Source organism: Thalassophryne amazonica, chromosome 13 (assembly GCF_902500255.1).
Source record: "Thalassophryne amazonica chromosome 13, fThaAma1.1, whole genome shotgun sequence".
Taxonomy (NCBI): domain Eukaryota; kingdom Metazoa; phylum Chordata; class Actinopteri; order Batrachoidiformes; family Batrachoididae; genus Thalassophryne; species Thalassophryne amazonica.
In genome coordinates, this window is record NC_047115.1 from 85,386,330 (window position 1) to 85,414,053 (window position 27,724).

General features: G+C 46.1%; 1 protein-coding gene across 4 annotated transcripts in view; it reads right to left on the bottom strand.

Annotated features, from left to right (window-relative positions):
- The window catches only part of LOC117523536 (cytosolic phospholipase A2 beta-like), a 146,221-nt gene extending 132,894 nt beyond the window's left edge, over window positions 1-13,327 (bottom strand). For 3 of the 4 annotated variants that reach the window (XM_034185099.1, XM_034185097.1, XM_034185095.1), the window contains exon 1: window positions 13,149-13,327. The gene's annotated coding sequence lies outside the window, so the exon portion shown is untranslated. The remainder of the gene's footprint in view (window positions 1-13,148) is intronic. The other variant, XM_034185096.1, reaches the window with a different exon arrangement.
- Between the last annotated feature and the right edge of the window lie 14,397 nt (window positions 13,328-27,724).

Sequence of the window (27,724 nt, forward strand, 5' to 3'; positions counted from 1 at the left end):
TCATTTTCTTTATTCATCAGCTCTTCAAAATATTCCCTCCACCTTCTCAGCACACACTCCTCACTTGTCAGCACATTACCATGTGCATCTTTTACCACCCTAACCTGCTGCACATCCTTTCCAGCTCTGTCCCTTTGTCTGGCCAATCGGTACAAGTCCTTTTCTCCTTCCTTACTATTCAACTTCTTGTACAGCTCGCAATATGCCTTTTCCTTTGCTTTTGCCACTTCTCTTCTCGCCTTACGCCGCATCTCCTTGTACTCCTGTCTACTTTCTTCATCTCTCCGACTATCCCAAAACTTTTTCGCCAACCTCTTTCTCCTTATGCTTTCCTGGACCTCTTCATTCCACCACCAAGTCTCCTTGTCTTCCTTCCACTGTCCAGATGTCATACCCAGTACTGCCCTAGCTGTCTCCCTCACCACATCTGCAGTACTTTTCCAGTTGTCCAAAACTGCTTCCCCTCCAACTAGTGCTTCTCTCACCTGCTCGCTAAATTTCACACAACAGTCTTCCTCCTTCAGCTTCCACCATCTGATCCTTTGTTGAGCTCTCACTCTCTTCTTCTTCTTTACCTCTAAAGTCATCCTACAAACAACCATCCTATGCTGTCTAGTGACACTCTCTCCTGCTACCACCTTACAGTCTGTGATTTGTTTTAGCTTGCATCTCCCATAAAGAATGTAGTCCACCTGTGTGCACCTTCCTCCACTCTTATATGTTACCCTGTGCTCCTCCCTTTTCTTAAAGTAGGTATTCACCACAGCCATTTCCATCCTTTTTGCAAAATCAACTACCATCTGTCCTTCCCCATTCCTATCCTTGATACCATATCTACCCATTACTTCCTCATGCAATGGAAAAAAAATAATTTGTCATATTATTGTGTTGAGCTGCGTGGAACAATGAAGACCAAGCCAGAGATTTTGTCTTTTCTGCACTCTGCTACAAGGAAGCGCTTTTATTTTGCACACAACAACACAGAGACAATGGCGGAAGTCATCAAACACACTACACATTACACTTATGGTAACACCAACATGAAAATCAACCAAACTGACTAAACCACTTGAACTACAAAACACAACAAATCTACAACACTAACAACACTGTTAAACTGACATGAACCACAATAATAACAACTAAAACCCCCAACCCCGAACTCCTATAATGCATTGCAGCATGATAACTTACAGTCTTAGCCACTGGTCCGGTGAGATTGCTTGAATATTTTTACTGTATCTGTCTTGGTCTCCTCTTCTTTTATTTTTTCCTCCCCTGGGCACCAGACAGTTTGGCTGTTTTGACATTGTTGTTAAATCATGTAAGTCGCGAGAGACTGTTCTTATGTAGCAATGACATAATGACCTAGAAGGGCTTATCAGACACAGGATGGTGGTGACGAGGAAACTACTGGCCGGTCACTAAGAATGTAAACTGTAGTGCTGCAATGCATTATGGGAGTTTGGGGTTTAAAGTGTTGTTATTGTGTTTAATGTTACTTTAACGGTGTTGCTGGTGTTGCTGATGTGTTGTGTTTTTGTAGTTCAATTGGTTTAGTCAGTTTGGTTGATTGTCATGTTGTTGTACTACCACAAGTGTAAAGTGTAGTGTGTTTGACTTCTGCCATTGCCTCTGTGTTGTGTGCAAAAATAAAAGCTCCTCCTTATGGCAGAGTGCAGAAAAGACAAAAGCTCTGGCTTGGTCTTCGCTCTTCCACGCAGCTTGCCACACTATTATCATAATTAATATGTATATGTCGCGGACATGAATGAGCAAAGCTCTTCATGTCACCATGTCATTTAGGTCCTTCAGACTTTTTTCAGTAAATGCTTCTGGAGAGCATTGAGCATGGCAAAAAATCTTCAGGGGCGAGGCTCCCCAGACCCCCCCAACTATGGTTCTCTTAACCCCCTGTCACTTTAAGATTTTTTTTTTTTTTTTTTTTGCATTCTCACATGGCTGGAAAAAGAGTCCTCGCCATCTTATTTAGGTTTGTCACTTTATTTTCAGTAAATATGCTAGGAGCATAAGCATAGCAAAAATCTTCTGCAAAAAATGTAACCATAGCCCGCCCAGCTACAACCCTCTTAACCCTGTGCCACTTTAAGTATTTTTTTTTATGTCGATGTAAATTCAGATTCTAGCTTTTCAAGCTACTTCACTGTATGGCTGCACAGTTACACACAAAATTAGCTGAACTTTCAGGTCTTCTTTTTTAGAAAAACCTCCTCTACACTACTCCATCAGGAAGCTGTATTTTATATTTTTAATTAAATTTATACCAGGTTGTAGAGATTTGCTCTCAATTTGAGTTTAATGAAGATAATTTTAGACATTAGAAAATGGCTGTTTACTCACCAATATAACTAGGAGTCTGTGCTTCAGACGAATTGTTCAAATTCAAAACTGGTTCAAACATTTTTCTTCTTCTACTTAAGTGGATTATAACTTTTTTGTGGAACACAGCACTAACTACTGCACAGGATGCAGTCAATATGTGTCACCGATTTCAAAATGGCTCTTTTCAAACAGACATGCCGTGACATGTCAATCTCCTGGATGGCACCTGGGTGTCCAATCAGATTTCAGGAAGTCCAGCGCAACCCAGCTACACCCATCCCAGGAAGTGTTCAACATTTGGCATTTCCTGTTTCACTGTGGACTCAAAATTTGCCACTTCCTGTTTAAGTGTGAACTTGCCACTGAGTTCCCGCAAGATTCCATGAGATCTCATCTTTCAATCCAGGAAGTGTTTGACATTCAACATTTCCTGTTTCACTGTGGACTCAAAATTTGGCTTTGCGATGCTTTGCTTGTATTATTTAATAGGCTTTGCTATGCAGTTAAATCAATATGAGATGAGAGAGAGATGAGATAAGATTTATTGTCATTGTCATTACACGAGTGCAACAACGAGATTACATTTACATTCCAATTACCTCAGACAAAATACAGCAATTAATCCACAATTATTACTTGTTTACCGTAATAATGGCAGACATCAGAATTAAAAACAACACATATACATTTGACATTGTTTATGTGCACTAAACTTGAAACAGTCCGTCATCCAAATTGAGGTAAAGTGGGTGAAGGCCGCAGCAGGGGGGCCTGTGCCGCCCAGCTTGGGGAGTTGAAGGCTGCAGCAGTAAAAACCGCGCTGCCTTCGAAGTGGCAAGGAGGAAGCCAGGGTGAGGGAGTGGAGAGACACGGGGTGGGGGGGTAACAGGGATGGAAGGAGGGAGACATGCGTCGTGTGCAGATGAGTTAAGTTTTTGTCAGTTTCTGTCCGTGTGAGCGTAAAGTCTGATGTTGGTAGGCAACAGCAGGCTGGGGGGAGTAGACAGATGAGAAGGGGGAGCCGAATTCCTTCACCAAGGCCGTAGCTGCTTCTGGGGGAAGAGCAGGGTATTTGGCCTTCAGGAGCCATGTTGATGTTAGGCGGAGAGAGAGAATTCCATTTACTGCACCTCCGACCGTCTCGAGTCCAAATTTATGAAGAATATTCTCCGGTCCTCAGCAGCACATTCCTTTGCAATACAGCGTATTTGCTCTAAGATAGTCTACATTTTGCATTTGAGTTCAAGAGTTCACGCAGTCTGAGATTACACAACATTGCCCAACTCAGTAATCATGACTGACTTATGAGGGGACGAGATTCTGGAAGCAGCCGTCTTGCTAATATTCCTGTAGGTCAGGTCAGCGCACAAACCAATCAGTGCCAAACCTCCCACCATGAAGCGAATAAAAATAAATCCTCAACATCTTCCACAGAGAGTGGAGCCACATGTCACACTCCGTCTCTCTCAGGCGTGGAGAGCATAGCCCGCTGAATAGGTTACATCAGGGCACGCAGGGTCCCCCAACCCTGATTTCCTTGTCAAAAAAAAAATGGTGTCAATAGCGTTGAGAGACTAGCTGATCAATTCCATAGTTAATCCAAATCTTAGTTTGAAGAATTCACAGTCTGGTGAAGCTGGGATTTTGAAGGTCGGAGCAGAGATAGAGAACAGAAAAAGGAGGAGAGGAGAAGGGAGGAATGTGACCAAGCCAAATATGGACTTATATTTATTTTATATTATAAGATAAATAGTAACTGTGAAAGTTGACTTTATTTTTTTCCAGCATTTGTGATGCTACCCCCCCTCCCCCCCCATATGGACAGTGCCCTGAGCAATTGCCTATACCATCTACAGGCTGGGCCGCCCCTATTAACACAACACCATGTCAGATAAAGGTCTGGCTTTGTGGGTTGAGATAATGATAGTTTTTGCTAGGTGAAAGGTCGCAGGGAACATTGTTATCTTCTTCACATTCAACAATGGCAAACATGTTAGACTCAGCTGCAGTATGTATCACTGATATAGCTTTGCCTGTCTGGGTTCAGATGCATTAAACTAAAAAATGTTTGGGGCAAGCGGGTTTTATACATGATAATTATAGATGATTATGTTGGAATGTGCAGGATGCAAGAAGGTCGGTTTCAACATGTGACAGTTAACTTTTATCTGATGAAATAAAATGTGGCTCAAGATCCACAAGGAAACTCTCGATGTTGAAACAGCAAACTGAGAGGTCTTTACACACAAACAGTAATGGCCTGGATGGCTTTAGAAATTAAAGAAATGAACAAACAACCTCATTTAAATGTGTACGGTGAGGTAAATAAGTACAACACCAATTCCAGTGAAGTTGGGACGTTGTGTAAAATGGAAATAAAAACAATTGAATACACCACAAAGACAAGATATTTAATGTTCAAAATGATAAACGTTATTCTATAAATAATATTAATATTTGCTCATTTTGAAATGGATGCCTGCAACACATTTCAAAAAAGCTGGGACAGTGGTATGTTTACCACTGTGTTACATCACCTTTCCTTCTAACAACACTCAATAAGCGTTTGGGAACTGAGGACACTAACTGCTGAAGCTTTGTAGGTGGAATAGTAGAGAAGCTTGAATCTTCGACTGGACTGGGTTGCTTGACGCGAGGACGTTTGGCTTCAAATCGCAGAAGCTTCCTCAGCTAAAATTCTTGCTCTGGTAATCTGACTTCTGTCTGACCCTTGTCGAGAAGAACAAACAAAAGCCACAAAAGCTGGAGTTTTAAACCTAACCAGACGCCTCCTCCCGAGAGGCAGACTGCTATTGGCTAGTGATTAAACAATTGCTTTAATTAGCACCTATGTGCTCTAGTTAGCACCCTCCTAATGACAGGGTAGCTGTCCCTCCTAATGATGGGACTGACACCTCTCCTGATGACGTGAATGACTCATTACCATGAACAAAAGACTGAAACTGCTTTGATCTGAGTACCCCATTGTAAACAGGGGACAAAGCGTGTCTCAGACCCCCTCCCCGGTTAAGGCTGGGTTTCAACTGTTTCACAGAGAATGCCTCCTTCACCCCTCTCTCAAACCATTTCTTTTCTCTGGCTAAGATTTGAACTTCCTTGTCCTCAAACGTGTGGTTGGTGTCTTTAAGGTGGAGATGAACTGCAAACTGAGGTCCACTGACGCCCTCTCTGTGGTGCTGGTATGGCCTTTTGTGTAAAGGTTGCTTAGTCTCACCTATGTAGTGTTGATTACAGTTTTCCTGACATCTGATAGAATACACTACATTGCTCTGTTTGTAACTAGGGATCCTCTCCTTAGGGTGAACTATTTTCTGTCTCAAGCTGTTAACAGGTTTAAAGTAAACTGGGATTTTGTGCTGTCTGAAGATCCAGCACAAAATCACATAATGACAAGAAAAACTTTTTTTGAAATTTTATCAACTTTAATAAACAAGAGCAATCAGATATTTCTGACCTCCGCCGATCCGGATCACCTCCAAAATGCAATGGAGTCTTTCATGGCCTAATATCTGTCTGTGGTGCAAATTTGGTGAGAATCCTAGAAGTAATCCTTCAAAGCCTATATTAAATGAAACTTGAACCTTGAGCCTATATAAAATTAAATGAAACAGACAAATAAATAAATGCCAATGATTTTATTACGTCCTAAAAAATGAAGAAATAATATGTACATAAGTATTCACACTCTTTGCTCAATACTTTGTAGATGCACCTTTGGCAGCAATTACAGCCTCAAGTCTTCTTGAATATGATGCCACAACCGTGGTGGGCAGTTTGGGCAGTTTGGGTCATTCCTCTTTGCAGCACCTCTCAAACTCCATCAGGTTGGATGAGGAGAGTCAGCCACTGTCAGATCTATCCAGAGGTGTTCAATCGGATTCAGGCCTGGGCTCTGGCTGGGCCACTCTAGGACATTCAGAGTTGTTTTGAAGTGACTCCTTTCATATCTTGGCTGTGTGTTTAGGATCACTGTCCTGTTGAAAGATGAACCGTTGCCCCAATCTGAGGTCAAGAGCGCTCTGGAACAGGTTTTTATCCAGGATGTCTCTGTACATTGCTGCATTCATCTTTCCCTCAATCCTGACTAGTCTCCCAGTTTCTGCCACTGAAAAACATCCCCACAACATGATGCTGCCACCACCATGCTTCACTGTAGGGATGGGGTCTGGTTTCTACCAAACACGATGCCTGTCATTCACACCAAAGAGTTTAATCTTTGTCTCATCAATCCAGAGAATTTTGTTCCTCATGAAGTGGAGTGGCTTCCATCTGGTCACTCTGCCATACAGGCCTGATTGGTGGATTGCTGCAGAGATGGTTGTCCTTCTAGAAGGTTCTCCTCTCTCCACAGAGGAATGCTGGACCTCTAAGAGAGTGACCATCGGGTTCTTGGTCACCTCCCTGACTAAGGCCCTTCTCTCCCAATTGTCGGGCAGCCAACTCTAGGAAGAGTCCTGATGCACAGACGGTTTTTGGTACAGGCAAACTGAGGGGGGGTGGGAGTGCTTCGTGGGCATGAGCGCTTACAAAAAAATTAATAAAAATATCATCTGCTCTGCAAAATGGTTTTCTTGTGACTGTGTGGAATTGGCAAATTGGCACCCCCTGCAGCTTCACAGGTGCCCTTGTTTGCTGAGAAGGACAGTACACAGAAGCAGTGTGAGAAAGGGGAGGGCCCACAGTGAACAGTTCACTACTGGGTTTCTCTAATGTAAGGAACAAGAGGGGTGGTTAGTAGGCTGAACCTCTACTTTCTTCCAAATAACACACATATTCATCCATCCATTTTCTTCCGCTTCATCTGAGGTCAGGTCGCGGGGGCAGCAGCTCAAGCAAAGCCGCCCAGACCTCCTAATCCACACACACCTCCCCCAGCTCCTCCGGGGGATCCCTGAGGCGTTCCCAAGCCAGCAGCGAGATGTACTCCCTCCAGCGTGTCCTGGGTCTTCTCTGGGGCCTCCTCCTGATGGGACGTGCCCGGAACACCTCTCCAGCGAGGCGTCCAGGGGGCATCCGAAAACATGCCCGAGCCACCTCAGCTGGCTCCTTTCGACGTGGAGGAGCAGCAGCTTGACTCGGAGCTCCTCACCCTATCTCTAAGGGAGCGCCCAGCCACCCTGCGGAGGAAACTCATCTTGACTGCTTATACTCACGATCTTGTTCTTTCGGTCATGAGCCAAATCTCATGACCATAGGCGAGGGTCAGAAAATCAAGAGCTTTGCCCCCCTGCTCAGCTCTATCTTCACCACGACGGTCCGATAGAGAGACCGCATCACTGCAGATGCAGCACCGATCCGTCTGTCGATCTCATGCTCCATCCGTCCCTCTCTCATGAACAAGACCCCAAGATACTTAAACTCCTCCACTTGAGGCAAGGACACTCCACTGACCTGAAGAGGGCAAAGCACCTTTTTCCGGTCGAGAACCATGGCCTTGGATTTGGAGGTGCTGATCTTCATCCCCAATGCTTCACACTCGGCTGTAAACCACTCCAGTGCACACTGAAGGTTCTGATTTTACGAAGCCAACAGAACCACATCGTTCGCAAATGGCAGAGACGAGATTCTGTGGTTCCCAAACCGGACCCCCTCTACACCCTGACTGCGCCTGGAAAGTCTGTCCATAAAGGTAATGAACAGAACTGGTGACAAAGGGCAGCCCAGGCAGAGGCCAACATGCACTGGAAACAGGCTTCACTTACTACAGGCAATGCGAACCAAGCTCCTGCTGCAGTGGTACAGGGACCAAATAGCCCTTAACAAAGGACCCCGCACCCCAGACCCCATACTCCCAGAGCACCCCCCATAGGGCACCTCGAGGGATACGGTTGAACGTCTTCTCCAGATCCACAAAACACATGTGGACTGGTTGGGTGAACTCCCATGAACCCTCGAGCACCCAATGGAGAGTGTAGAGCTGGTCCAGTATGTCACAACCAGGACGAAAACCACACTGCTCCTCCTGAATCTGAGGTTCGACTCTCGGTTGAATTCTCCTCTCCAGTACTCTGGAATAGACCTTACCAGGGAGGCTGAGGAGTGCAATCCCCCTGTAGTTGGAACACACCCTCTGGTCCCCCTTCTTCTGCCAATCCAGAAGCACTGTCCCCAACCATCACGCGATGTTGTTCAATCAAGACAGTGCCACAATATCCAGAGAATTAAGGTACTCTGGATGGATTTCATCCACCCTGGGAGCCTTGCTACTGAGGAGCTTTCTGACCACCTCGGTGACTTCGGCCTGGGTGATGGAAGAGTCCGCCTCTGAGTCCCCAGTCTCTGCTTCCTCTTTGGAAGACATGACGATGGGATTGAGGAGATCCTTGAGGTATTCCTTCTACCGCCCAACAACATCCCCAGTCAGGGTCAACAGCTCCCCACCCGCACTGTAGACAGTGTTGGTGGAGAGCTGCTTCTGCCTCCAGTGGTGTCGGACAGTTTGCCAGAATTTCTTCGAGGCCGACCGATAGTCCTCCTCCATGGCCTCCTCAAACTCCTCCCAGACTCCAGTTTTTGCCTCTGCGACTGCACAGGCTGCAGCACACTTGGCCTGCCAGTACCTGTCAGCTGCCCCAGAGTCCCACCTGCCAACAAAGACAAGTAGGACTCCTTCTTCAGCTTGACGGCATCCCTTTCTTCCAGCGTCCACCACCGGGTTCGGGGATTGCCGCCGCGACAGGCACCACAGACCCTGCGACCACAGCTATGAGCGGCCGCATCGACAATGGACGTGGAGAACATGGTCCACTCGGACTACATGTCTCCAACCTCCCCCGGGATCTATGAGAAGCTCTCCCGGAGGTGGGAGTTGAAGACCTTGCTGACAGAGGGTTCCGCCAGTTGTTCCCGGCAGACCCTCATAATATGTTTGAGCCTGCCAGGTCTGACCGGCTTCCTCCCCTCCCAGCGGATCCAACTCACCAGGCCTATAATTCCTGCACATTTTTCAGAATTGTGTGAAATGGCTAATAAAAATAGGTGATATGTAAGGATTAAACAACGAGAAGTCATGCATTATACGGTTTGAATGCACGACGCAGAGTCTAAAACACCACTAGTGGTGTTACTCCGCGAAGTGCATTCAAAAAGTATAATGCACGGCTTCTCGTTGTTTAATCTGCTTATACCATGGTCTCACACAGTGAGCTAACACACAAATATTTATTAAAGTTAACAGAACTTGATAAAAAATGCATAAGTATTTGGGACTATTTTATGCCAGTCTCAAGATATTTCCATCTTTGGAAACCATTGTCAAGACAAAAGGAATGCTTGATTATAACATCAGATTTTATTCACCGTAGGCTTGGCCAACACACAAAAGCAACAGGAAGCGTAAAATTCTCTCAAAATGCTATGGAGTTCAGCTGCTGACTTTTTCCCTTTTCCTTCAGAAAATGTCTTAAAATTGCAACTGCCCATTTTGTTACTTTTATCATGTTCTCTTCTTTCCCGTCTTCAATCTTGTCCAGTTTGTCCAATGTTAAATCTTTATGCCGTTGCTTTTGCTCTCCTCCTCTTCCCATTCCTCAAATGTTTTATTTTGGCCAAAAATATTAAAATTCACTTGGAAATCTGTGTTTTGTCACATTTCTGTCATTCACCTGTCAAAACACAGCTGATCTGTGCCAACTGATTTGCGTGTTGCTATGGTGACGACCAGAGTGGAGTGATATTATGGTGAATTAACTCGCTGAACTACGTGTGCGTATACACGAAAATAATGCACGCCAGTTCGACATGGAATTCTCACTGACCATGGTATAAATAATGATGATGTGGTCACGCAGGTGAAGTGGTTCGGCAGTTGTCTCCTGCATAATGCCATGTGCGGCAGGGAACCGGGGACAGGCACTCTCCTCCCAGTGCAGTCTGATCTGCTTTGGCTCCTTTCACTTAGGACCGAGCACAGAACCAGAACTCTGTGCCACATTTCTCTGCAAATCATCCAGCAAATGAGCCAGGCAGCCAGTTTATGAAAGAAAAGGTGTTTGAAAGCAGACAGACAGGGTGTAAGAACGGATTTGAATGTCACCAGAGAGGACAAACTACCCACTCATGGAAAAAAAAAGTTTGCAGAGAGGACAGGCTGCCTATTTGTAAAGAGGGCTTAGGACATTTGCTGTGTTCACATTACTAGCTGAAGTGACTGAATCTGACCCTTTTTGTGTGGTTGCAAGATTGTGTGTTTTTACAATATTTTTTTGAGCAGCTAGCAACTCTGTTGTCATGTACACTGACAAAATAATAATAATAATAATCACATTTAAAATGAGGCTTATCTTCATAATTACCTGTGTATTTAATGGAGAACAAGAATCACATTTGATTTCATTGACATGAGAATGCCAGTAACATTTCAGTTTATATTTTCTTTTGATCCACAGATGAAGACCAAAAATTAGGGAGAAAAAGGGCAAACACTACATTATCAAATTTCTGTCAAAACTAAAACTTTTGCAGATGAGTTAATGCTCAGTATTTACACATTTAGCCTAATATTTACAAACCTCAAGCTAAATATTAAGATAAATGTTGAGACAAATATGCACCTTATTAAAAGAGTTAATTGTTCCTCCCTGACAGACAGATTAATAAAGTGTCTAATGACAGACATTTAGCATGTAAGGGCATGTTTATTCAAATTTACAATTCATGGATGTTTTTTATAAGAATTATATTGTAGCCTGCGGTCTTTTGATGTTAGTTTCAATTGCAATTTCAGGGGCAATTCCTCTGACTTCATGCTTGGTTTGTGCTCTGACATGCACTGTCAACTGTGGGACCTTAAATGTTGAAATGTGTTTCCAAATCAGGAGTTTTTCACAAAGTTTTTCATGCAGGGTTTCATCATTAAACCAGCATATTTCCTTCTTTACTTCTTCCTGTTACTTCTTACAGAATTTTTTTTTTAATTTTCTTTTAATTATTGTTGTTTATGGACCAATGTCCCCAGGTCAAATTACTTGTATGTGAGAACTTACTTGGCAATAAATTTGATTCTGATTCTGATTTGACAATCAAATCAGTCCAGATTTAGCTCTTGTTCAAACAAGACAATTAGGGGTTATAATGTTTTTAAAAAGTATGCAATCCCATTCAAAAATGTTGAAAAAAAACATAAACTGTCAACATGACAGAAAAACTCTGCCTGTCTTATGAGATTAAAGGTACAGTGTGTCATTTTTGAAGAACAGAGCAAATGCTATGTCCATCAAATATTAATGTTTTCAACTTTTCAACATTATTTATTTTCTTAACAGAAAAATGCAAAAAAGAACTTTGATATTACAACACAAGTTTTTTGTCTGTTATTCTTGCTTTCAATGCATCTAAAACCAGTCAAAATGTCTCGCAATGCGTGCCACCTTGGGTGTTAATTCCCAACAGCACCGCTATACTAAAAATTTCTGGGAAGAACCCTGGAAATACATATGTTATATATGTATTTTCAAATATATGTTATATTGATTGTAAACAATGTAAACCCATATTAATACATTGCTGCATTACTGCTGGGGGTTATGTAGGTTAAGAGCGATGACGGTCAACAAAGTTTGCACTGGGTCAATATGTTCCTGATATGTGCACGGTAAGTTACTGTAATCTTGATAAGACATTTGTCTGCACCAAAAGTATATCTTGCAAAAGCCAGTGTCTTTCATTATCTTGTTATCATGTGAAAAGACGTAACAGCAGCCAGTAGTTTAACTAACACAAGACCCTTTCAAGGTTGACCAAGTTAGCCACATGGCCTAAACATGACATGGCATTTTTTGATCACGTAAGCACACACATGGGAGGACCATGCCACACATCATAAATGATGTCAATGAATGTCTATAAAAACCTTACTGTAAACAATGTTTGGGGTCTTTCTCGGATGGAGCTCCCACGAGGTCTGTCCATGAGATCTGATCAACTTCCCATGAAGACATAAATTGTCCTTTTTGTAACAAATCTCTCTGAACCAGGACAGACTCAAAGAACCCAGGGTTTAACACTGGGATGAGAGGAAGGTACTACAACCATGAAAAAACGATAACCATAAAACCCCACAGTGCTCAGAGTGCCGCTCTCGGAGTAACAACACACAAAATGTGTCTCTTCCCCGATTGATCTCTTTCAGTTCAGCTTCTTGTTCTGACTTTAACACAAAGTTAAAACCCAAGTCTTTCATCACCAACTATAAATGGTAATCAAAACATTCCAATGGTATCTTTCTGAACTCTTCTGCATTAAACTCCATCGTGTCAATGTTTACAATGTGCTTGAGCGATAACAGGTGAAGTTGCTCATAAACTTAAAGGTTTCTTAAATATTTATTACGGCCATTATTAAAACTTCAGTTACCTTTATAATTTTATTACTGGTAAAACCTGGGCCTGATATCATACAAAACAAAACTGCTGTTCTGATTAATCAAGTGCATCAATGTTTACCAGATGTGAAAAGGTTTGTTCTCATAATATGCTCTTTTAAATTGACGAGTTAGAAGATGAGAACATTTACTGGTTTGGAGTTATCGTCTAAACAAACTGGAGTGGATGGTCCTGTTTATCTATTAAACTCACTGCATTTGAGAGGGTACAGGAATATGGTGTTCAGTCACAGTATATGGGGTGACAAATTCCACAATCTCCAAAAAGAAGACAGCTAAACAGGATGACAGACGTAGTCAACCTGACAAATGTCTGCTCCTAACTGCAGATGAAAGCTCACTGTAAAAAGCTGCAGATATAAGCTCACTGTAAAAACTGGCAGGACATTAACAGTCTACTCACCAAATACTGAATGTCTGTGTCTGATATTTCAGCCTGTTCCTTGGTTCTTCCAGTGTTTCCCTATCAGTCGAACACTGTCACTGTGCATGCACATTCACAAAAACTCATGCATGTGCTGCTGCTGAGCCTCATCTCAGAGGGTAGAACTCCACCTCTCCTGGAGGTGCATGAGAGAATGTGGGGGTGGAGATAAGAATTCCAGCAGATACATCGAGGCAGACAAACATCTTGCTTTCACAAAAGCCTGCCCTTTCCTGAAACTAAAACTGCTAACAAAACAACAGCAGCACTCCGTAAAGAGAACACCTCGACAAATATCTGATTCTGTTTGTTTTTTTTTCTCAGTTTTGGAGATGTAAAACTGAAGACATAAATTGGAGAAGGGTTTGGCTCTTAGTTCATCAGCAGTGCAGTACCCTTGGCTTCAATGTTTGTTACTACGTCACCCAAAAACGAGGACTGCTCTTCTGCTGCACAGTAAATTTAACCTATCATGCATTACATAGCTATTTTTCTTTTATGTCTTTTTTATCTTTACCTTTAATCATCATATCAACCTGTTTTTTTTTTGTTGTTATTTTTTGTTGGGCGTTTTTTGTTTGTTTGTTTTGGCTTTGTTTGTTTCCTGTTATGTTTCGGACGCGGTCGGAGCACCGACCCAGCGTTTGAAGGACCCAGCATAAAATAAGCAGAGCACGGTTCAAAGGATAACAGAATTTAATAAACATAACAGTGAGAAGTGCTAAACAACTAAACAGTCCACGGTCTGGTGAGGTGGAAACACGGCGCGCTCTTAACAGCGCAAACGGTCCGGAGCCACAGCAGTTCGGACCCAGGGACCCCGCCGACACCCCCCAGGTGGCCGCGACAAACCGAGTCTGTGAAGAAAGGAAACATGAGGTGAGTCCAACTCCACACAGAGAGACACAACTCAAAGGTGCACGCAATCAGCAGACACTTCCTGGCTTAAAGCTATACATCAGCTTCTCACCCTGCAGGCACGGAACAACTCAGTTCAAATCTCCACTGCAGCAGAAGCTGATTAGACAATTAGCATAACGTGACAGCTCACTAACACAAGGTGTGAGGGACACCTAATCCACTGTCATTACTTCATGAAAGTCACCAAAACCAAATTACCTCAGGAAGTGTGCTGAAGAGCGTGAGACCTCACCCAATCCTCCTTCACAGACTGTGGCGTCAAACCTGGAGCGGTCTCTGCGTCCGTGATGGTGAGATTGTTCTCCTGACGTCGATCTCACATGTCTGCTCACAAGGTCGAGTCTCTGGCAATCACACACTGTGCATTCAAGGTTTAAATGCAGCAATCTCTGATTATGACAAAATACACCACAGCTGTGAGTCCTGATGACCTGCATGTGAAAACAAGCCTCAGGTGTTCAGGGTGAGGTCCTGATGCTCAGCCACTCAGTCCTGAATGCATACCACCTGGTGGGAGAAACAGAAAACAAAAACCAAGCCAGCCAAACACCCCAGCCCACAACAGCACCCCACCCTCACGGGAAGCCCCCCGGCGACCACACGGACCTGGGCCAGAAAAAACAAAGCCCCCCTCCAGGGACCATGGCTGGAATGTTGGCTGGGAACAAAAAACACCTCCTGCAGCCTCAGTTTCGGCTCCTTGTGCTGACGATCCAGCTGGGAAAGGCCCGTCTCCAGGAGCTGTGCGTTACTGTGCTCTGACGACAGCTCCATCATCAGCTGCTCCACCTGCAATGTTAATTTCTTCATGCAGTCATTGATCATCTCAATGTTGAGCCTCTCCAGCTCTTCCCTCAGCTGGATAACGCACGCTCCCAGCCGCCTCTTCTCTGTCAACAGGGAACTCCGTGCCGAGACCATCACTCTCATCCTGGAGCCCATCCTCTCCCATCCTGAGCCTGTCTGCAGCAGACTGCTCCGCAGCTGACACTCCAGTGCAGAGACATCCTTTGTTGACTTGAATGGTCTTGCCCTCTGTTTCGTTTAGCAAACCTGTTAGAGTCTCCACCTTTGCATTCATTCCTGTCGACTCTTGCTTTAGATGTTCACTTTGCATAAGTTTGGCCAGGAGTTCTTAAACCTGTGCACTCAGCCTTCTTCCGACTATGTGTTAAAGTCTGCTTAGTCATAAAACAAAAAAAAGACAAACAAAAACAACCATACCAACCCCCCCCTCCCCAGAGGACCGTCCCATCAAACCCCGGGAAGAGGAGAAAAGAAAAACACAACCCAAACTTAAGCTTGCAAACAAAAAAAAAACGCTAACACACCCCCCCCCCGACGACATGTAGGGACCAACACCCCCCAGAGGACATCCCGCCAGCTCCAGGAGTAACAACCACAGCCGAGGTCCCTCTGGGATCCAAAGTCACCCACGGGGACTCCCAGCGCCTCCCAGAGGACAGTTCCACCAAACCCCAGGAGACACCCCTCCTCATGACTAACAGACCCAGCCCCGGCCGTTTACGGCTAGATGGACCCACAGTCCCCTCCCCCCCAGAGGACACCACAGCCACACCCCGAGGGTGGAAACCGGGGGAAAAACAAAAAAAACATACAAACAAAACAACAACCCCAACCCCACCCCCTCAGCGCAGTGGAAACTGGAAGTACGTCCAGTGTCACCAACCACGACTATACCCCAAAAGTCAACCGGGAGGAGTGGAACAGCAGTAATGGCATACGGCACAAAACGGCGCCACCCCTCCGACTTTTAAACCAGCCACCAGCTGCGGGTATATTCCACTGCCCCAAACCTCAGCTACGCCGATGGCGTACGGCTCAAAGGCGCGCTGAAGCCGGAGGTGGAACAGGGAAGTAACAAAAAACACCCCTAAACCCCCCCCCACCCGGGTGCAGAGGTTACCTGGGAAACGCCCAGCATAACCGAACTGCACCACCCCAGCAACGCCAATGGCAAACGGCACAGAGGCACGCCAAGGCTGGAGGTTGTAAAGGGAATAAAAAAAAAATAATAAATACCCCAAACCCACCCCCCTTCCCGGGTGCAGAGGTTACCTGGGAAATGCCCAGCATAACCAAACTGCACCACTAAAGCAACGCCGACAACGTACAGCTCACACGGCTGGAGCCAGAGGAGAAGAGAGGGCACATCAAAAAAAAAAGAAAAAAGAACAACCCAATTACCCCCCCCCCCCCATCACCCCCCAGAGGACCGTCCCATCAAACCCTGGGAGGTGAAACCAAAAGAAATAAAAAAGAAAGACTAACAGACTAACATAAAGTCACCTGGGTCCAACTATGCTCCAGACAGCCTGTATTTTCACGCCACCAGACCACTGACAGTGCTTAAAAACCCACAAAAACAACAAATTAACCCCTGATAAAAACACCTCATACTAAAACAAGAAACAGATAATAGACCAATAAAAAAAAACTACCATAGGCCTACATCGTCAAGTGCAAAGAATGGAAAAACATTGTGTTTTCCATTCTTTGAACCTGAACGGTAATGTGACTCTGTCACCAACAGAGGGAGCCAAAGTGCCAAATAAGAAAATCCCCGTGGTAACAGAGTAAAAACCATTCACACTGCTGTAAATAACAGCAGGTTATAACAAACAACTTAAAGTGCAAACTAAATACCACCGGGGCTGCTACAACGGGTGTCGGAGCCAGCTGCACGGGAGGAGACGGGGCTACAGCCATAACAGCGGGGTGCGACGCGACCCAAGCTGTAAACTCCACCATGCGCGCACTAACGCGCACAACCCGGGCGGAGAGCACCCGCAACTGATCCCGGATCAACTCCAACATCTGCTGCAGCCTTCCCGGCAAAAATACCGTCTCTGCTTCCGCTGGTCCATTGTTAAATGGCCAGAGACTACTGTTATGTTTCGGACGCGGTCGGAGCACCGACCCAGCGTTTGAAGGACCCAGCATAAAATAAGCAGAGCACGGTTCAAAGGATAACAGAATTTAATAAACATAACAGTGAGAAGTGCTAAACAACTAAACAGTCCGCGGTCTGGTGAGGTGGAAACACGGCGCGCTCTTAACAGCGCAAACGGTCCGGAGCCACAGCAGTTCGGACCCAGGGACCCCGCCGACACCCCCCAGGTGGCCGCGACAAACCGAGTCTGTGAAGAAAGGAAACATGAGGTGAGTCCAACTCCACACAGAGAGACACAACTCAAAGGTGCACGCAATCAGCAGACACTTCCTGGCTTAAAGCTATACATCAGCTTCTCACCCTGCAGGCACGGAACAACTCAGTTCAAATCTCCACTGCAGCAGAAGCTGATTAGACAATTAGCATAACGTGACAGCTCACTAACACAAGGTGTGAGGGACACCTAATCCACTGTCATTACTTCATGAAAGTCACCAAAACCAAATTACCTCAGGAAGTGTGCTGAAGAGCGTGAGACCTCACCCAATCCTCCTTCACAGACTGTGGCGTCAAACCTGGAGCGGTCTCTGCGTCCGTGATGGTGAGATTGTTCTCCTGACGTCGATCTCACACGTCTGCTCACAAGGTCGAGTCTCTGGCAATCACACACTGTGCATTCAAGGTTTAAATGCAGCAATCTCTGATTATGACAAAATACACCACAGCTGTGAGTCCTGATGACCTGCATGAGAAAACAAGCCTCAGGTGTTCAGGGTGAGGTCCTGATGCTCAGCCACTCAGTCCTGAATGCATACCACCTGGTGGGAGAAACAGAAAACAAAAACCAAGCCAGCCAAACACCCCAGCCCACAACAGTTTCCGTTGTTATTTGTGCATTTTTATTCTTTTATTTGACAAAAAAAGTCTTTTGGAAGTAGTTTTTTGCTCTAAAACTATCAAACTTATTCTGTGTCCTAATAGTGTTAAGATATTTCTCATTTTATTGTTTCATGTTCTTTATTGTATTGGCATATATAAATTAATCCTATAATTTTGATAGAGTAGGTGGTAATATGCACCTTTCAAACTGGTTTGCCATCCCCAATAAGCCCTCTATGATTTTTATGGACACGACTACGGACGCAGGCCACAGTCTCAACTTGTTGAAATTCCCTCCCTGGCAAATAAACTGCACTATCACCATAGTGGACTGCACTAAATTCCCCGCTAAGCTAATGGATTCCAAACCCACATTTGTCATAAGCCTCGTTACCCTTCCTGTAGAGTTCTATCTATGCTCGCAGACAAGATGGCGGCGCCTTCCCCAGTAGGGTGGAGGCTGTCCGGCATCAGCAAGCCACGGCCGCCCCAGAACGAAGGTCAGTTATCAATAAAGCTAAAACCTTGCTGTCTACAAAACTGCGCCAGCCACCTACTTAACAATATCAGCCTGCTAAACACCTCATCAGTACCCCGGGAGGGGAGGGGACTAGAGACTATTAATCAATGCCGACACATCTTTCTGGCAAGGTCTCAAGTCCTCTCTATGTCCATTTTTGTGACCTCTGAGTGCTTCATCCTGATATCATTGGTGCCAACGTGAATAACTATGTGACTATATCTCAGGTCCTATCCTTCATCTGTCTTCCCTTCTGCAGCGTCAGCATCCTAAGATGAGATGCAATGTCGGGAGCTCTGGCCCCAGGAATACATTTAACGCCAGCTGGTGTCTGTAACCTGACTTTGCAGGTGATAGAATCCCCTATCACTAAAGTCCGGTGTTTCAGCCTGGAGACAGGAGTGGAAGTCACTTGTGGGCTCAGAGAATTCACATCTGGCAAATCCAAGGGGGAGAACCGATTAGAGCCCAATCGATATGGATTTTTTGAGGCTGATGCTGATAACGATATTTAGATGAAAAAAAGCAGATAATCGATAAATCAGCTGATTTGCCGATAGCTGATAAATCAGCCGATATTTTTTTTTTTTAAATGAATAAAATGTTCTTTTTTGGACCCTTAACAAAAAAGGTATGAGCTAAAAGCTGAAGCTTTGTCCTCATATTGATTAACTTTATAACAGAGAAGAATTTTCAAGTTCAAAAAATGCAATCAAGAATTAAACCTTTGTGAAATTAGCAAATACATATCCTTAAAAAGAGTTGTGAAATACATCTGATCTTGTACCTCTTGTTGCTGCAACTTAGATATAGCTTCAGGATAAGGATATACACTCAACAAAAATATAAACGCAACACTTTTGGTTTTGCTCCCATTTTGTATGAGATGAACTCAAAGATCTAAAACTTTTTCCACATACACAATATCACCATTTCCCTCAAATATTGTTCACAAACCAGTCTAAATCTGTGATAGTGAGCACTTCTCCTTTGCTGAGATAATCCATCCCACCTCACAGGTGTGCCATATCTGTTGTGTGGGCCGCCAGAAGAGGAGGTACTGCTGGCCCACCACCAGAGGGCGCCCTGCCTGAAGTGCGGGCTTCAGGCACGAGAGGGCGCTGCCGCCACGGACACACCGGGAGTAACAGCTGTCACTCATTAATTCCTGACAGCTGTCACTCATTCTTCATCATCGCACTCCATAAAACCCACCTCCAAATCTCCACCTCATCGCCGAGATATCGTACTTCTTTGGAGGTAATAGACTCAGCCGTTTGTGTTTTACAATATAATCTGTATATTGTGAGTGTTTGCAGGAGTACCGCAAACACCCTCTGTCCCTCTGTCTGTGGAAGCTGAGTGAGTGCTGGACGGCACTCTTTTCCCCTGAGGAATCACTGCGGTACTCTGCAGAATATTGTGTTAGAGGTGGAGGTGGCATTCCCACCGTTGTTGTTACGGTGTGTACACACACCCACACTTGACTGTCTTTGTTCTTCGCCAGCAGTACCAGATCCGACAGTCGGGGACGGTGATCACCTGGGAATTCGGGACTTGGCGGCTCCAGTATTCACCAGGTTCGGTGGCGGCGGAAATCGTGTGGTTCCGGCTCTTCTCAGGACAGACGTCTTCTATCCTCGAGCCTGCCCACACGTCACCTTTGTGGATTGACTGTAATCATATTCTGAGATTGTCTGTATATTCGTTGTGCACCTTCACAACATTAAATTGTTACATTTTGGCTCATCTATTGACCGTTCATTTGCGCCCCCTGTTGTGGGTCCGTGTCACTACACTTTCACAACAATATCAAGATGCTGATTAGACACCATGATTAGTGCACAGGTGTGCCTTAGACTGCCCACAATAAAAGGCCACTCTGAAAGGTGCAGTGTTATCACACAGCACAATGCCACAGATGTCGCAAGATTTGAGGGAGCGTGCAATTGGCATGCTGACAGCAGGAATGTCAACCAGAGCTGTTGCTCGTGTATTGAATGTTCATTTCTCTACCATAAGCCGTCTTCAAAGGCGTTTCAGAGAATTTGGCAGTACATCCAACCAGCCTCACAACCGCAGACCACGCGTAACCACACCAGCCCAGGACCTCCACATCCAGCATGTTCACCTCCAAGATCGTCTGAGACCAGCCACTCAGACAGCTGCTGAAACAATTGGTTTGTATAACCAAAGAATTTCTGCACAAACTGTCAGAAACCGTCTCAGGGAAGCTCATCTGCATGCTCGTCGTCCTCATTGGGGTCTCGACCTGACTCCAGTTTGTTGTCGTAACCGACTTGAGTGGGCAAATACTCACATTCCCTGCCATTTGGCACATTGGAGAGGTGTTCTGTTCATGGATGAATCCCGGTTCACACTGTCCAGGGCAGATGGCAGACAGCGTGTGTGGCGTCGTGTGGGTGAGCGGTTTTCTGATGTCAATGTTGTGGATCGAGTGGCCCATAGTGGCGGTGGGGTAATGGTATGGGCAGGCGTCTGTTATGGACGAAGAACACAGGTGCATTTTATTGATGGCATTTTGAATGCACAGAGATACCGTGACGAGATCCTGAGGCCCATTGTTGTGCCATACATCCAAGAACATCACCTCATGTTGCAGCAGGATAACGCACGGCCCCATGTTGCAAGGATCTGTACACAATTCTTGGAAGCTGAAAATGTCCCAGTTCTTGCATGGCCGGCATACTCACCGGACATGTCACCCATTGAGCATGTTTGGGATGCTCTGGACCGGCGTATACGACAGCGTGTACCAGTTCCTGCCAATATCCAGCAACTTCGCACAGCCATTGAAGAGGAGTGGACCAACATTCCACAGGCCACAATTGACAACCTGATCAACTCTATGCGAAGGAGATGTGTTGCACTGCATGAGGCAAATGGTGGTCACACCAGATACTGACTGGTATCCCCCCCCCAATAAACAAAACTGCACCTTTCAGAGTGGCCTTTTATTGTGGACAGTCTAAGGCACACCTGTGCACTAATCATGGTGTCTAATCAGCATCTTGGTATGGCACACCTGTGAGGTGGGATGGATTATCTCAGCAAAGGAGAAGTGCTCACTATCACAGATTTAGACTGGTTTGTGAACAATATTTGAGGGAAATGGTGATATTGTGTATGTGGAAAAAGTTTTAGATCTTTGAGTTCATCTCATACAAAATGGAAGCAAAACCAAAAGTGTTGCGTTTATATTTTTGTTGAGTGTAGATCCTTATAAACTTACTTGTATGCTTTTGTCAGCCGATAGTGCAGTGTGACGGCGAACAACGGGGGCCGGTGATGAACACATTTAAGCAGGGTTGTAAGCAGCTCTCAGTTGAATGGAGTTAGAGCTCCATCTACTGGACAAACGGTGCAAGGACATTTTACATTGCCGACACAAACATTATTTCAGTAACTGTTCTGTTTATGAGAAATTATCGGCGTTCTATCAGCAAAATTTCAGCCGATAATGAGTACTTTGAAAAGGACTTATATCGGCCGATAATATCAGCCGGCCGATATATCGGTCGGGCTCGGTTCGCACTGGCGAGTGTGATCGGGGTGCCACAACCGGGCACCAAGCACTATGGGGCTTCCTCCGCCTAGCCACAGTCCGAAAGCCATCCTACACAGCCGGCATTTCTAAGCTGATGCTAATGGGCTCGCTAGCCGGCCCAACACTAACCTCATCTGGAGTGCCCGTAACATCTAACTCCACTGTGCTAAGAAGCTGCTCTAACTTACGGACACGGCTCTCTAAGGCAGCCATCCTATCTTCCAACATCACGCAGGATTTACGGAGGGTGTAAAGTAGAATTAGTAGTGTACTTTGTGCACTAAGAAATTCAAGAATGTAGCCAAGCAAACACGAGCTAGCCAATAATGGATAAGCTAACCACTCCTAAGGCTCACACAGACGCAAATAAATGAATTAAAATTCATAGCAGTTACACTGAAAAACTAACAAAAGTATTAAACAGGTATAAAAAGCAGCAGCTATAAAATACACTAAACAGTTAACTAACAGGAGCGTAAAAAAATGAAATGAAAAAATGATGATGGGGTCCGAAATAGCTAACGCAAGCTAACCGCTAGTGAAAATGCTAGCCGCTCCTAAGATTTTACACAGGAGTAAAATAATTACTTAAAATTCACAGCAGTTCAACTGAGAAACGAACAGAAGTATTAAACGGGTAGAAAAGAAACAGCTATGAAAGTAACAACGGAGAGGGGAGGGGTCGACCTAGCTAGTGAAAGCTAACCACTAGTGAATGCTAACCACTAGCGAATGCTAACCACTAGTGATTCACAACAGGACTGTTGTTAAATAACGTTCAGAGTAGATACAATAAATAACCAGAAGAGTGCTAAACAGAAATAAAAGAAGCGTATACAACTGTGTGAAGTTCAGAGTGGCGTCACAGCAACAAACAATCCGTCAGAAGCAAGTAAGAAGTCTTCAACATTTCCAGACAGCTATTCTTGTTTGCTGAAGGCCAGGGACACACCCACATGTCACCATGCTGGAGCAGACAGATAGCTGCCTTTGGGAGATCGAGATGGACCAGTTTCCTGGATGTTTGCTGACAAGATCCACGGTGGTTCCATAGTGTGGTGCAAGTGCAGCGCTCCCACACGAGATGTGTGGATTTCTTTCCAGTTACTAACACAAGGTTTGTCTCTCTTAAATTACATGAGATTCTGCCATTGTACACTTTCCATAACTATGTGATTATTTTAAATACATTCTGCTATTCAGGAATGAAAAACGTTCTCATCAACAATACATTGGTTGACAGAATAAACCTTCTTATCTTAAAACTTGTGAACTGATCATCTTTTAAAAGCAAGTTGTTTCACAAAGCTTTTGCACACAATTTGCACCCAGATTTCAAAATTGAGGAAATGTGTGTATTATTGAGTATTTCCAGTCATTGCCAAATACACCCAAATATGTATGAGTCCCATTATCTGTGTACATCTCAGCACTGTCTTCTGTTGAAGAGTACACCATGCTTTTTATGGGCAGAGGAGGCTTCTGCTCATTAGAATGGTAGGTCCTGATTGTGGTTATTGCACCCAGATGTCCACCGTCACTGGAATGAGGGTAATGTTTTGCAAAATATTATTATCATCATTATTATCGTAGAAGCATGCAGGCTCTGAATTGGGACACAGCTTATTGAATTGGGACACATAAATTCACTGTGGAGCCTCCAGCTTCTAATATTATAATTGGGTCAAATGATCACTCAATGGCTTTGAGTTATGTAATGGCTATGAGCTAATGAGTAACACATGTTCCTCTTTAAGACTAACTGTCCAATAAGCTATTGGCGCATATGTCTGGCACAGCTGATCTGTAGGGCATCTCTCACCTCTCTCAGTTCATCATCAGCTGCTGAAGACTCCTCAACTTCTCTTGTAGTCAATGCTCTTGGGGTGGCAATTGTAGCAACCAGCCTCACATATTCTACTACTCCATGTTCATCAGTCTGTTCTGTGGCACTTCTTCCCAGCAGCTGTGATAGAGGATCTGCAATATTGTCTATTCTTGGAATATGAATCACCCTAAAATCACATGGGTGAGGTCTCACAACCCACCATTCAACACGGGCACATGGTTGTGATGTGGGACAGCAGATGGCCTCCAGTGCTTTGTGATCTGTCACCAAGTCAAATGTTTTTACATACAGTAGTGTTCAGAATATTAGTAGTGCTATGTGACTAAAAAGATTAATCCAGGTTTTGAGTATATTTGTTATTGTTACATGGGAAACAAGGTACCAGTAGATTCAGTAGATTCTCACAAATCCAACAAGACCAAGCATTCATGATATGCACACTCTTAAGGCTATGAAATTGGGCTATTACTGTTGTAAAAAAAAAAAAAGTAGAAAAGGGGGTGTTCACAATAATAGTAGCATCTGCTGTTGACACTACAAACTCAAAACTATTATGTTCAAACTGCTTTTTTTTTTAGCAATCCTGTGAATCACTAAACTAGTACTTAGTTGTATAACCACAGTTTTTCATGATTTCTTCACATATGCGATATTCGTTTACTAGTCTGCTTGGGGTCATTGTCTTGTTGAAACACCCATTTCAAGGGCATGTCCTCTTCAGCATAAGGCAACATGACCTCTTCAAGTATTTTGACATATCCAAACTTATCCATGATACCTGGTATGCGATATATAGGCCCAACACCATAGTAGGAGAAACATGCCTATATCATGATGCTTGCACCACCATGCTTCACTGTCTTCACTGTGAACTGTGGCTTGAATTCAGAGTTTGGGGGTCATCTCACAAACTGTCTGCGGCCCTTGGACCCAAAAAGAACAATTTTACTCTCATCAGTCCACAAAATATTCCTCCATTTCTCTTTAGGTCAGTTGATGTGTTCTTTGGCAAATTCTGAACTCTTCTGTGTCTTTTATTTAACAGAGGGACTTTGCGGAGGATTCTTGCAAATAAATTAGCTTCACACAGGCATCTTCTAACTGTCACTGTTGGGAAAGTGTAGGAACACGGACCCACAACAGGGGGCGCAAATGAACGGACAATGGAGTAAGTCAAAATAACAAAGCTTTACTGTTGTGAATGTGCACAACGAATACAACCAATCACAGCAATGGACAACAGTCAATTCACAAAAGTGTCGTGTGGGCAGGCTCGAAGATAGGAGACGCCTCTCCAAGGTAAGACCGGAACCACACGGCTTCCTCCGCCACAGGACCCCGGGAATACTGGAGCCGCCAAGTCCCGAACTCCCAGGTGGCCACTGCCTCCGCGTGTCGGACCTGGTACTGCTGGCGAGGAACAAAGGACAGTTAGATGGGGGCGCGTTTGCACCCAGGACTCCGAACAGCAGGGAAGTTACCTCCACCTCTCGTTGGAACAGTAATCCACAAACTAGCACAATCCAAAAAGATACACTCCGTAGCTTCGATACGTTACCTCTCTGGTAGAAACGATATCTCGGCAATGAGGTGGAGGTGCCGTCCTGCTGATATACCCCACAGATGATTGCCGTCAGCTGTCTCAGGTGATGGGTGACAGCTGTCACCGTAGCTGCTCACGTGAGGCGGCGGCGCCCTCTGGTGCCTGGAGCCCGCACTCCAGGCAGGGCGCCCTCTGGTGGTGGTGGGCCAGCAGTACCTCCTCTTCAGCAGCCCACACAACAGGACCCCCCCCCCTCAACGGGCGCCTCCTGGCGCCCGACCGGGCTTGTCCGGGTGGCGACGGTAGAAGTCGGCCAGGAGGGCCGGGTCCAGGATGAAGCTCTTCTTCACCCAGGAGCGTTCTTCGGGACCGTACCCCTCCCAGTCCACCAGATATTGAAAGCCCCGGCCCATCCGTAGGACGTCCAACAACCGGCGCACTGTCCAAGCCGGCTTGCCATCGATGATCCGGGCAGGAGGTGGTGCCGGACCGGGTGTACAGAGGGGCGAGGTGTGATGGGGCTTGAGCTTTGACACATGAAATACTGGATGGATCCGCAGTGAGGCTGGAAGCCGAAGCCTCACTGCGGCGGGATTGATGACCTTGAGAATTTTAAACGGTCCTATGTATCTGTCCTGCAGTTTTGGGGAGGCCACTTGTAGCGGGATGTCCTTTGTGGACAACCACACTTCCTGCCCGGGGCGATACGTAGGGGCCGGGGTCCGCCGCCGGTCTGCATGGGTCTTCGCCCTCATCCGGGCCTTCAACAAAGCAGAACGGGCGGCACGCCACACCCGACGGCACTTCCGCAGGTGGGCCTGGACCGAGGGCACACCGACCTCTCCCTCAACCACCGGGAACAATGGGGGCTGATACCCCAAACACACCTCAAAGGGGGAGAGGCCGGTGGCTGATGACACTTGACTGTTGTGGGCGTACTCGATCCAGGCCACATGAGTACTCCAGGCCGCCGGGTGCGCGGCTGTCACACAACGCAGTGTTTGCTCCATTTCTTGATTGGCCCGCTCTGCTTGCCCGTTGGTCTGGGGGTGATACCCGGACGAGAGACTGACCGTGGTCCCCAGTTCCCGGCAAAAGCTCCTCCAGACATGCGAGGAGAACTGGGGACCGCGATCGGAGACGATGTCTGATGGTATCCCATGCAGGCGGACGACATGGTGGACCAGGAGGTCCGCTGTCTCCTGGGCCGTTGGGAGCTTCGGGAGGGCCACGAAGTGGGCCGCCTTGGAGAATCGGTCCACTATCGTGAGGATCACGGTGTTTCCCTGGGACGGCGGGAGGCCCGTGACAAAATCCAGGCCGATGTGGGACCAGGGGCGATGAGGCACGGGCAGCGGCTGTAGCAGTCCCGGAGCCTTGCGATGGTCGGCCTTGCCCCTGGCGCAGGTGGTACAGGCCTGGATATAGTCCCGGACGTCGGCCTCCAGGGACGCCCACCAGAAGCGCTGCCGGACAACTGCCACGGTTCTTCGCACCCCTGGATGACAGGAGAGCTTAGAGCCGTGACAGAAGTCCAGGACTGCAGCCCTTGCCTCTGGTGGGACGTAAAGTCTGTTCTTTGGTCCAGTCCCGGGGTCCGGGCTTCGTGCCAGGGCCTCCCGGACGGTTCTCTCTACGTCCCAGGTGAGGGTGGCCACGATAGTGGACTCCGGGATGATGGGTTCCGGTGGATCCGACAACTCCGCTTTGACCTCGTCTTCGTGTACCCGGGACAAGGCATCCGATTTCTGGTTCTTGGTCCCGGGCCGGTAGGTGATGCGGAAGTCAAAACGGCCGAAGAACAGTGACCAGCGGGCTTGCCTGGGATTCAGCCGCTTGGCGGTCCTGATATACTCCAGGTTCCGGTGGTCAGTGAAAACCGTGAATGGCACGGACGTTCCCTCCAACAGGTGTCTCCACTCTTCAAGAGCCTCTTTCACCGCAAGGAGTTCTCGGTTGCCGACGTCATAGTTCCGTTCAGCCGGGGTCAACCTGCGGGAAAAATAGGCACACGGATGAAGGACCTTATCGGTCTTCCCACTCTGGGACAGCACAGCTCCTATCCCTGAGTCCGAGGCGTCCACTTCAACCACTAACTGGCGACTAGGATCGGGCTACACCAGAACGGGTGCAGACGAAAAGCGCCGTTTCAACTCCTTGAACGCGGCCTCGCAACGATCCGACCAGGTGAAGGGGACTTTTGGTGAGGTCAGGGCTGTCAGGGGGCTAACAACCTGACTGTAGCCCTTAATGAACCTCCTGTAGAAATTCGCAAAGCCGAGGAACTGTTGCAGCTTCCTACGGCTTGTGGGTTGGGGCCAGTCTCTCACCGCTGCAACCTTGGCCGGATCAGGTGCGACG